Source organism: Sciurus vulgaris (genome assembly GCF_902686455.1).
Source record: "Sciurus vulgaris genome assembly, chromosome: 7".
NCBI lineage: Eukaryota > Metazoa > Chordata > Mammalia > Rodentia > Sciuridae > Sciurus > Sciurus vulgaris.
In genome coordinates this window covers 58379610-58387633 of record NC_136467.1, presented here as the reverse complement: position 1 = coordinate 58387633, position 8024 = coordinate 58379610, and the positions used below count along the sequence as shown (strand labels likewise).

The window sequence follows — 8024 nt, the reverse complement described above, 5'->3', positions numbered from 1 at the left end:
GTTAGACATTCGATGTGTTAACTCTTAGGATCATGTCCTTTGAACAGCCCTGTGTACCATGGGGGTAGGTGTGCAGAAGAACCACCCAGTGACAACTCAAGTAGGAACGGGAAAAGGAATCTTGTCATGTTTTGTTCATAGTTTGTAATTTTTTTTTTTCTAGCCATAATTTTACCAAAAAATGTGACAGGAAGGCTTTGCCAACCTGTCTTTCCAAAAAAGTAGGGTCCTCCCACCCCACCCTAAAAGTCATTTGACCTTCAGAGTGGCCACCTGACTTTTGCATCCCAGTGTATTATCTGAAAATGTGAAAGATAAAATGCCATGTTTAAAACCACAGAGAAACTTTCCCAAAGCACAGGTGGTTTTGTATGTGTGAGGTTGGGGGCTTGAGTCTGGATGTTGTTTTGTTGTTGGTTTTTGTTTTTTATGTCGAAATTGCACAAATGTGGTGCTCTACCAGGAAGGATTTGAAGTAAATAGGCTCAGGCCACACTTAAAAAACAAACAAAATACAAACAGAAAAACGGGTATTCTGGTCATCGTAGGGTAAAAGCGGGTAATGGACATTCCTATCCCCAACACATCAATTGTATTTTTTTCTGTAAAACTCAGATTTTCCTCAGTATTTGTGTTTTTGCATTTTATGGTGTAATTTAATTGAAGATGAAAGGGCATTGCAAAGTTGTTCAACAACAATTACCTCATTGAGTGTGTTCAGTAGTGCAGGAAGTGATGTCTTATCTAATGATTTGCTACTCCAAAAGAGAAACCAAGTCAGTGTGCTCCAGAAAGATAGACGGTATCATTCTATCTTCTATTCTGCTAAGCCCAAAGATTACCTGTTGGCGCTCAAGGTGTAGCAAAGAATGATGTATATTTATAAATCTATTTATACCACTATTCCATGTGTATATATAATATATTTATAACCACTTAAATTGTGAGCCAAGCCATGTAAAAGAACCTACTTTTCCCAAGGGCAAAAAAAAACCCCTCTTTCTGACACTTTGCTTACTCCCTGAGGACCTCACGGTCACATCAGTGCTCAGGCAGCCCCTTGCCTGTTATCAAAGACCCAGAAGCCTTGGCGCAGAGGTGAGGGCCACATAACCAGGGAGAAAGCGATACACGTTTTTTGCTGTTAAGGATCATCTGGGACAGCTATGTTTTCGTTTTGCCGCATCATGATTATGTGGTCACAGTCAAGTCACAGAAATTAAAAAAAAAAAAAAAAAAAACTCACCTCTCACTGAACTTTCTCCTCCTCTCCCTCCTTCCTAAATACTGACATCACTGTTCACTTCTTACATATTCACCATTTTGTTGACACCAACTAATGTCAACTTGCAGAGAGAACAACAGATTTCGAGCAATCCAGGGAAAACCAAAAGCCTTACCGATCTATTTCTAGAACTAGCGCGACTGACAATTGTTCTTGTTTCCCTTTTCTTTCTCTTTTTGGGGGGTTGGGCAGTGCTGGGATTGAAGCCAGGGCCTCCTGCGTACGAGGCACTCTACCACTGAGCTACACCCCAGCCCAAGACTGGCAATTTTTGATGTATCTGTGTTTGACATAGTCCTTGATTATAGGTGAACCAAAGCATCATTCTGACGTTGACACCAAATATGCTCTATTCCCAATGAACACATTGGTTTCCTTTCATGCTTCCTTGTATTTGAGAATTTTTACAAAGACCACTTGCTTCTCTTGCCATCTGTCTTTCCCTCTTAGGCCTCTTACATGTGAATGTTGAGCCCACAATCAACAGTGGTTTTATTTTTTTCCTCTACTCAAAGTTAAAACTGACCAAAGTTATTGGCTTTTTACTTTGCTAGAACAACAAAACTCTCTTATGTTTACGTACCGGTTTACATTATTTATGTGCAAATTGTCAAAATGTAAATTAAATATAAATGTTCATGCTTTATCAATGCTTGTCTAGTGTCTTGAGTGGAGGGCCAGAAAGCAACTTTGTACCCATACTCTAAGGGTGACCCAGGACCACACTTTGAACATGATGCAATTTGCCTCTCCCTGCCCCAACCCAACTCCGTTTCCAGTAGCACCAGCTATGAGGCCTTCATCTTCTCCACCTCCCTTGGGCATTGATCTGTTGTACCCCTCGTTAACTTTTAACAGTGTTTAAGATTTTTTTAAAATTATGAGCTATAAAACTGTTCTTTAAGAAAGGCATTTCAATTATTCTCCAGTAAAGGGAGGGGGGATTTTGTTGACTTTTGTTGCATTTTTTGTTGTTGATTTTTATTTATTTTTTGCAGTAGTGGGGATTGAACTCAAGGCCTCACTCCTGCAAAACAAGTGCTCTGACACTGAGCCACATCCCCAGCCCTTTTCATTTTATTCTGAGACAGGATCTTACTAAATTGCCCAAACTGGCCTTGAATTTGCAATCCTTCTTTAGACTCGGAGTAGCTGGGATTACTAGCATGCCACCACACCCACCTTTGTTTGTTTGACTTTGTTGATGGCTTGGGTGTGAGGAGGTAGAGAAAATGGGTCAATTCTGTGTGTGTGTGTGTGTGTGTGTGACGCACGCAGATCCAGTCTACTGGTGGGTGAGGAGCCCAAGGAGGGTGGGTCTAGGTACTGTCCGCTGGTGACATGCAGTGTTGCTTCAGTCAATACCGAAGCACGCAATGGGGCATGCCCTACCTCCTATTTCTTCCCCCTTCACTTTTTAACCTGGGAAGCAGATTTGCTACTTGTGCACATCAAATAATTCCAGAGAGTTGATTTACCAGAATCTGGGCATTGTTAGTATATCCAGGAATCATGGCTTTGGGCCCCAAGGGTTATATTCTGGGAATGAGTCTACTTGCTTGTCCATGGATGCTCCAGGACCTACCCTGTCTCCAGAGAAAAGGTACGACTAAATTTGAGTCCTAGTTGGTAGATGTGGGTAGGAAATACATTTGGGATAGTGCCTTCAGTGAGGGGGAAAAAATCTAAAAGCCCTTTGCAAATGTTTTCTTGCTTCTCATTACATCCATTACCAAGTTCATGGTTCCATGCTAACTGCATGTTAAGAAAATAATGCTCCTTCTTACATTTTAGATACTTAAAACTGCCTGGTGTTTTATTTTGTTTTTAATATTTCTTCCTTAAATTCACTTAAAACATCTGTGCCAAGAATTTGAAATGCTGCCAACATGTAACTGTGGAGTTAAGAAAACCAGAACCCTATTGTCATAACGCGCCAAAGGGTGCTGGTTATACTCCTAAATCCTACAGAACCATTGTGGTAATAATTTTTCAAAATGAAACCCAATAAGATCCAGAATATGACAGCTATTACCATAAATCATCGTTCTTTACTTGGCAAATCATGTCTCCTTTGCTCAAGAGTTACATATCTTGGGAACACTGGTGGATGGACTTAGCTGTTTAATGAAACACTACATGGAAAGATAATATTCTCTAAGAGTCCAGGTCCACCTGCCAAAGTCCATACTGCTGGATAGAGGCTTCATACAGCTGTTCGTGAGGCAAAGCAAGACTAAAGAAGAAGTCACCCTTTTCTGAAATTTTCCTTAACTAAACAAAAGCTCTACCAAGAAATGATGCCTAGAATTCCACACCGTAAGGCAATAGAGAGAAATTATAAACAGTATCATGGAGCTTCATGAGCATATTGATAGATACTTTTTCTCCTTGGGGAAATGAAATCACTTTAGGACCCACAAGTTGGTATGGTAAGAACTTACTCGCACATGTGTGTCCGTGCCTGTGCAATGCCTTCTCTAAAAGGTAATGAGGAAAGGCCAGAACGGGAATGGAAGTAATGAGAGGCACGTGGCATGGGGTTTTAATGTAAAACCAGGCCTCCGGGATTATCTGGTCTAGGAAGGAAGGCTGCACCATACAGGGCGGCTGCAAGACTTGATGAATAGGAAAAAGGTTAGAATGTGCTTACTGAACCCAGTCCAGAAGACCCCTGTTTCCTTTGAGACACGGTGGACTCCTTTGCCCATAACAGGTCCTTGTCATCATTAACGTCCAGCCAGAAGGAACCAGAGCATTCGAGGCACTGCCTGCCTCTCCAGCGTTGGCTCCCATCACATCCCTTTTCAAGCGTCAACACCTAAGAACCCCCAAGTCCAACTGCTCAAAATGCTGCTGACAGCTGCTCCTTAAATAAGTTGAGAAGTGATTTTAATCTCAATACAGCCTTAATCATGTTATTCAGGCAGAAACTGCAGCCAGATTCCAAAGAGTTATTTTAAACCAGATTTATGCAAATACTCTCTCTTCATCACAGAGTTTCACAGAATACTATAAATTAACAAACCCTCTCCTAGTTTGCTCTTCCAGGTTTGACAGACACTGAACCAGAGGTGGCCTTGTGCGCATTTCCTTCTCTATGAATTTTAGAAGGTTTTGCAGGTGTGGCGGCACATGTCTGTAATCTCAGAGGCTAAGGCCAAGGCACGAGGATTGCAAGTTGGAGGCCAGCCTCAGCAATTTAGCAAGATGTAGCTCAGTGGTTGAGTGTTCCTGGGTTCTAACTCCAGTACTGCAAAAAAAAAAAAAAAAAAAAGGAGAAGAAGAGGAAGAACATAGGAGGTTTAATTCAGTCTAAATATGACTGTAGTCATCTTATAGTTTTCCTCTACCTCCATCAAGAAAGAGGAAGTGACAGATAAGTACCAATGGGTGATTTTGGTAAGATGCTCTCCAGTGTGTTAACAAAAGGGGGTTGTTCTGGAATTCTGGCAAAACGCCCTATCTTTAGGCATCTGAGGGATTCACCTGTGGATGAAAACAACCAGCTGTTCTCCTTCACTAGTGAGGAGCAGAACAAGGGAAATGGAATTCAACCAGAGCAGAAGGGACTAGAGTTTAAATTGAGAAGACTAACCACCTTTATGGTTTGTAGCATACTGGGTTCCTCAGAGGGGCAGAATCTCCTTGCTTGGAGTCTGCTTGTTTGAAAGCACAGAATGAACAAGAGACTCTGGCAAATCCTTTCTTGGTATACAATTCAAACATTTCCATTGTCATGTACCTAGGACCAGAAATACAGAAGGTTTTGGTAGAGAACTTAAGGCTTTTTAATGTTCCTGAGGCCTCCTAGGAAATGCTTTGCATATATGTAGAGAAATATGGAGAACTTGCCTCATTCTAAGGAAGAATCTATGATACTGTGAAACAAACTCTGCTGGATATTTCAGTTTGTTTTATTGTGTTTACAGTACTGAAGACTGCACCCCGGGCCTTGGACACTGCGCTTCATCCCCAGCCCATTTTATTTTGAGACAGGGTCTCATTAAGTGGCCCATTCTCCTTCCCCAGCCTCCCAAATAGGTGGTTATAGGTACATGTCACAGTGCCCAACTATTGTACATTTTGTTAACTATTTTAAACAATATTCCACACTAGCATTCCCAGGGTTTCTGAAAGAGGATGGAAAATGAGCCAAGGTCTCATTCTCTCCTAGCATTGCACCTGTGTAAAAATGATGTCCAGGCCGGTGGTCTTGCAGTGTAGTTATTTCTTGGGAAGAGAAAGGGTCCCCTCTGCCTACTCTCCTCCCATCAGCACGACTTCCCTTGAATGCCAGTTCCCACCCACACAGGCAGGGGCAGTGAGACAATCTCTGCCATGCCATGTAACTCTTTCTTGCCTCCCTGGTTTTAATACTGATATTGTGAGAGTCATCTGCTGTGACACCAGCCAACTAAGGATCAACAATGGGGTCACATATTTCTTTCTTCCAGGGCTCACAGGGCCAGAGTGTAAAAATGTACCCAAGATGGGACCTGAGATTATGAGCTCCTACTCGTACAGAAAACACAGTGAACCAGGAGATTAGAAGCTCAGATCTAGACCTGGTTCAACCCCTTGTCAACTGCATGCTCTCTCAAGAAAGATCTGGAACCTCCCTGGTCCTCCATTTCCTGATCCTTAAAACAAGGAGTCATTGCTGGGTTGTTTTCCTGCTTTTTTTTTTTTTTTTTTTAAGTATCACACTTGTAGTCTTGTAGTAAGTTAAGATTCCATCATTTTCTTTTATATCTATTCGATTTTCTTTACTTGGAACTCTGATCATTATTGCTATAGGCAGATATTTGCAACTTAGAGAGCAGATGTCAAAGAAATGGAAATGAGGGGTGAGCTTGTATGGAAACAACTATCATGGCTTCTTTTGGCAAAGAGTAAGTTTGCAAAGGTCCTGCTAACTTGTGAGAACCAGGCACTTTCCCCAGGAATACACTCATCTGAAAGGAATCAAGATTCTTTTAATGGAAATAATGGGTTGTGCTTAAATCAAACCCCTGCTAGACTTAAGTGCTATGAATGCTAGTATGTTTAATTTAATGGGTTTTAGGGTTTTGGGTTTTTCTTCTTTGACTTTTTTTTTTTTTTTTTTTCCAAGGCAAAGGCATACTTGCACAACAAGTGAGAAAGATTTAAATTTCTTGCCCCAAAAGGACCAGGGGACAGAAGGAGCACTGGCAGCTAAGAAGCAGAATGAAAACCCAAGAAAGAGACCCTAAGGAGACATTGAAAGGAAACATTTCGGTTAGCAAAGCACTCGAGACCTCTATACCGTTCTAACGGTTCAAAGTTTTAAAAAGGGAATAAAGAAAAATTAAGCTGAAGAGGCGGGGGAGGGAAAGGCGAAGCAGAGGCAGAAGCTGTGAGTAGAGAGATGTGAAAGGGGCTGAAAATAAGTGAAAAGTGAAAAATTGCTTTATGAATAAACCGTTAAAAAATAGTGAGTGAAAAAGCAATCATGCTTCCAGTTATTACTGAATCACAAGCGCGTGGAAGCCGAGGCTGACCCCAGGAGCGAGTCCGCGCTAAGCCACGTTGCAGCAGTTGGTTGGCAGCAGTTCCTGTGGGCGGACTCTGCTTTCTACTTGAGTGTTCAGTTTCATTGTGATTACCCCCCATCACAGACGCGTGTGGGCCCTTTTACCGCCCTGAACCCAGAAAACATGACTTGGTCACCTCTCCTCCTTGCTGACACCACAAGGCAGGTGACACCTAACCATGGGGGGGGGGCGCAGGGTGGGGACACACACGCAGCACAGACAAGCCAAAGGGCGAGGGCCAGGGGCAGGTGAGCCATCTTCTGAGGTGAGAAGCAGCCGAGAAGTTCATGAGGTTAGAAGTTCTTGCCTGTCTCTTTCTGAAAGTGACCATGTGATTTCAAACTCAGTACTCCTTGTCATTCCTGGGAATGGGTCCCACAAGGACATCATGGCCCTGGCAAAGGTCTCTTCTGTGCTGACAGCTGACAGATGACCCTTCTCCGGAGCACATCTGGCTCAGGTGTAGCAAGTGAAATGCCAATCCTAGCAGCTGTCCCTCCACCCCTTTGCATACTTGAGGAAGTGCAGGGAGCACTAGGAAGTGGACCGGTTCTACCAGTGTGACTCTGCTGTCCTCTGAGCCTCCAGGAAGAGGATGATGAACGGAAGTGTTCCGGCCCCCACCAGAAGATAGGCCCAGTATCATGAAGAAGGACTGGTGCCAAAGGTACAAGCCAGTTCCCAAGCTGCTCGTGGCTCCCTCCAAATCCTAAGTGGAGAACACAATTCTCTGTCTACACACACAGCTAATTTTTGATTGTCTGCTTCAGTGGAAGAGAGGTGGAAAATGGATACTCACAAATCCCAAGATAAATCTCATGGAAGTGCTTCCTGTGCCCTTCATTGATAAGTGTCACCCTCCCTGAGCAACCCTCATCTCTATGACAGACTCTGGGAGGCAGGTGTCCTAGCCGCTGGGAATGCCAGCCCAGGGCAACCTTTGACCCAGATGACCCATGGAACTGCTGGACTGTGCACACAGCTGGTGTACAATCAAAGGATCAAGTCTAATGAACATGTCCCATTTTTAGTAACCAGGATAAGACTGTAGTTCTGTTCATTGGCCAATGGGGCTGAGGTTTTCCTGAGAGCCCACGGAGATCTTGGTATCTGTCCTTGCTATTGCCAGAGGAGGACCCTGGCCTTGTGCTGACTGGAAAGTTAAAAGCAATGCAATATGC

General features: G+C 43.2%; 1 long non-coding RNA gene across 1 annotated transcript; it reads right to left on the bottom strand.

Moving 5' to 3' along the window:
* Positions 1-170: 170 nt before the first annotated feature.
* On the bottom strand, positions 171-2159 carry LOC306666790. The gene is made up of 2 exons (XR_013765397.1): positions 1030-2159; positions 171-998 (listed from the first exon to the last, which is right to left on the bottom strand). It is a non-coding gene; the product is annotated as an uncharacterized lncRNA (long non-coding RNA).
* Positions 2160-8024: the final 5865 nt, after the last annotated feature.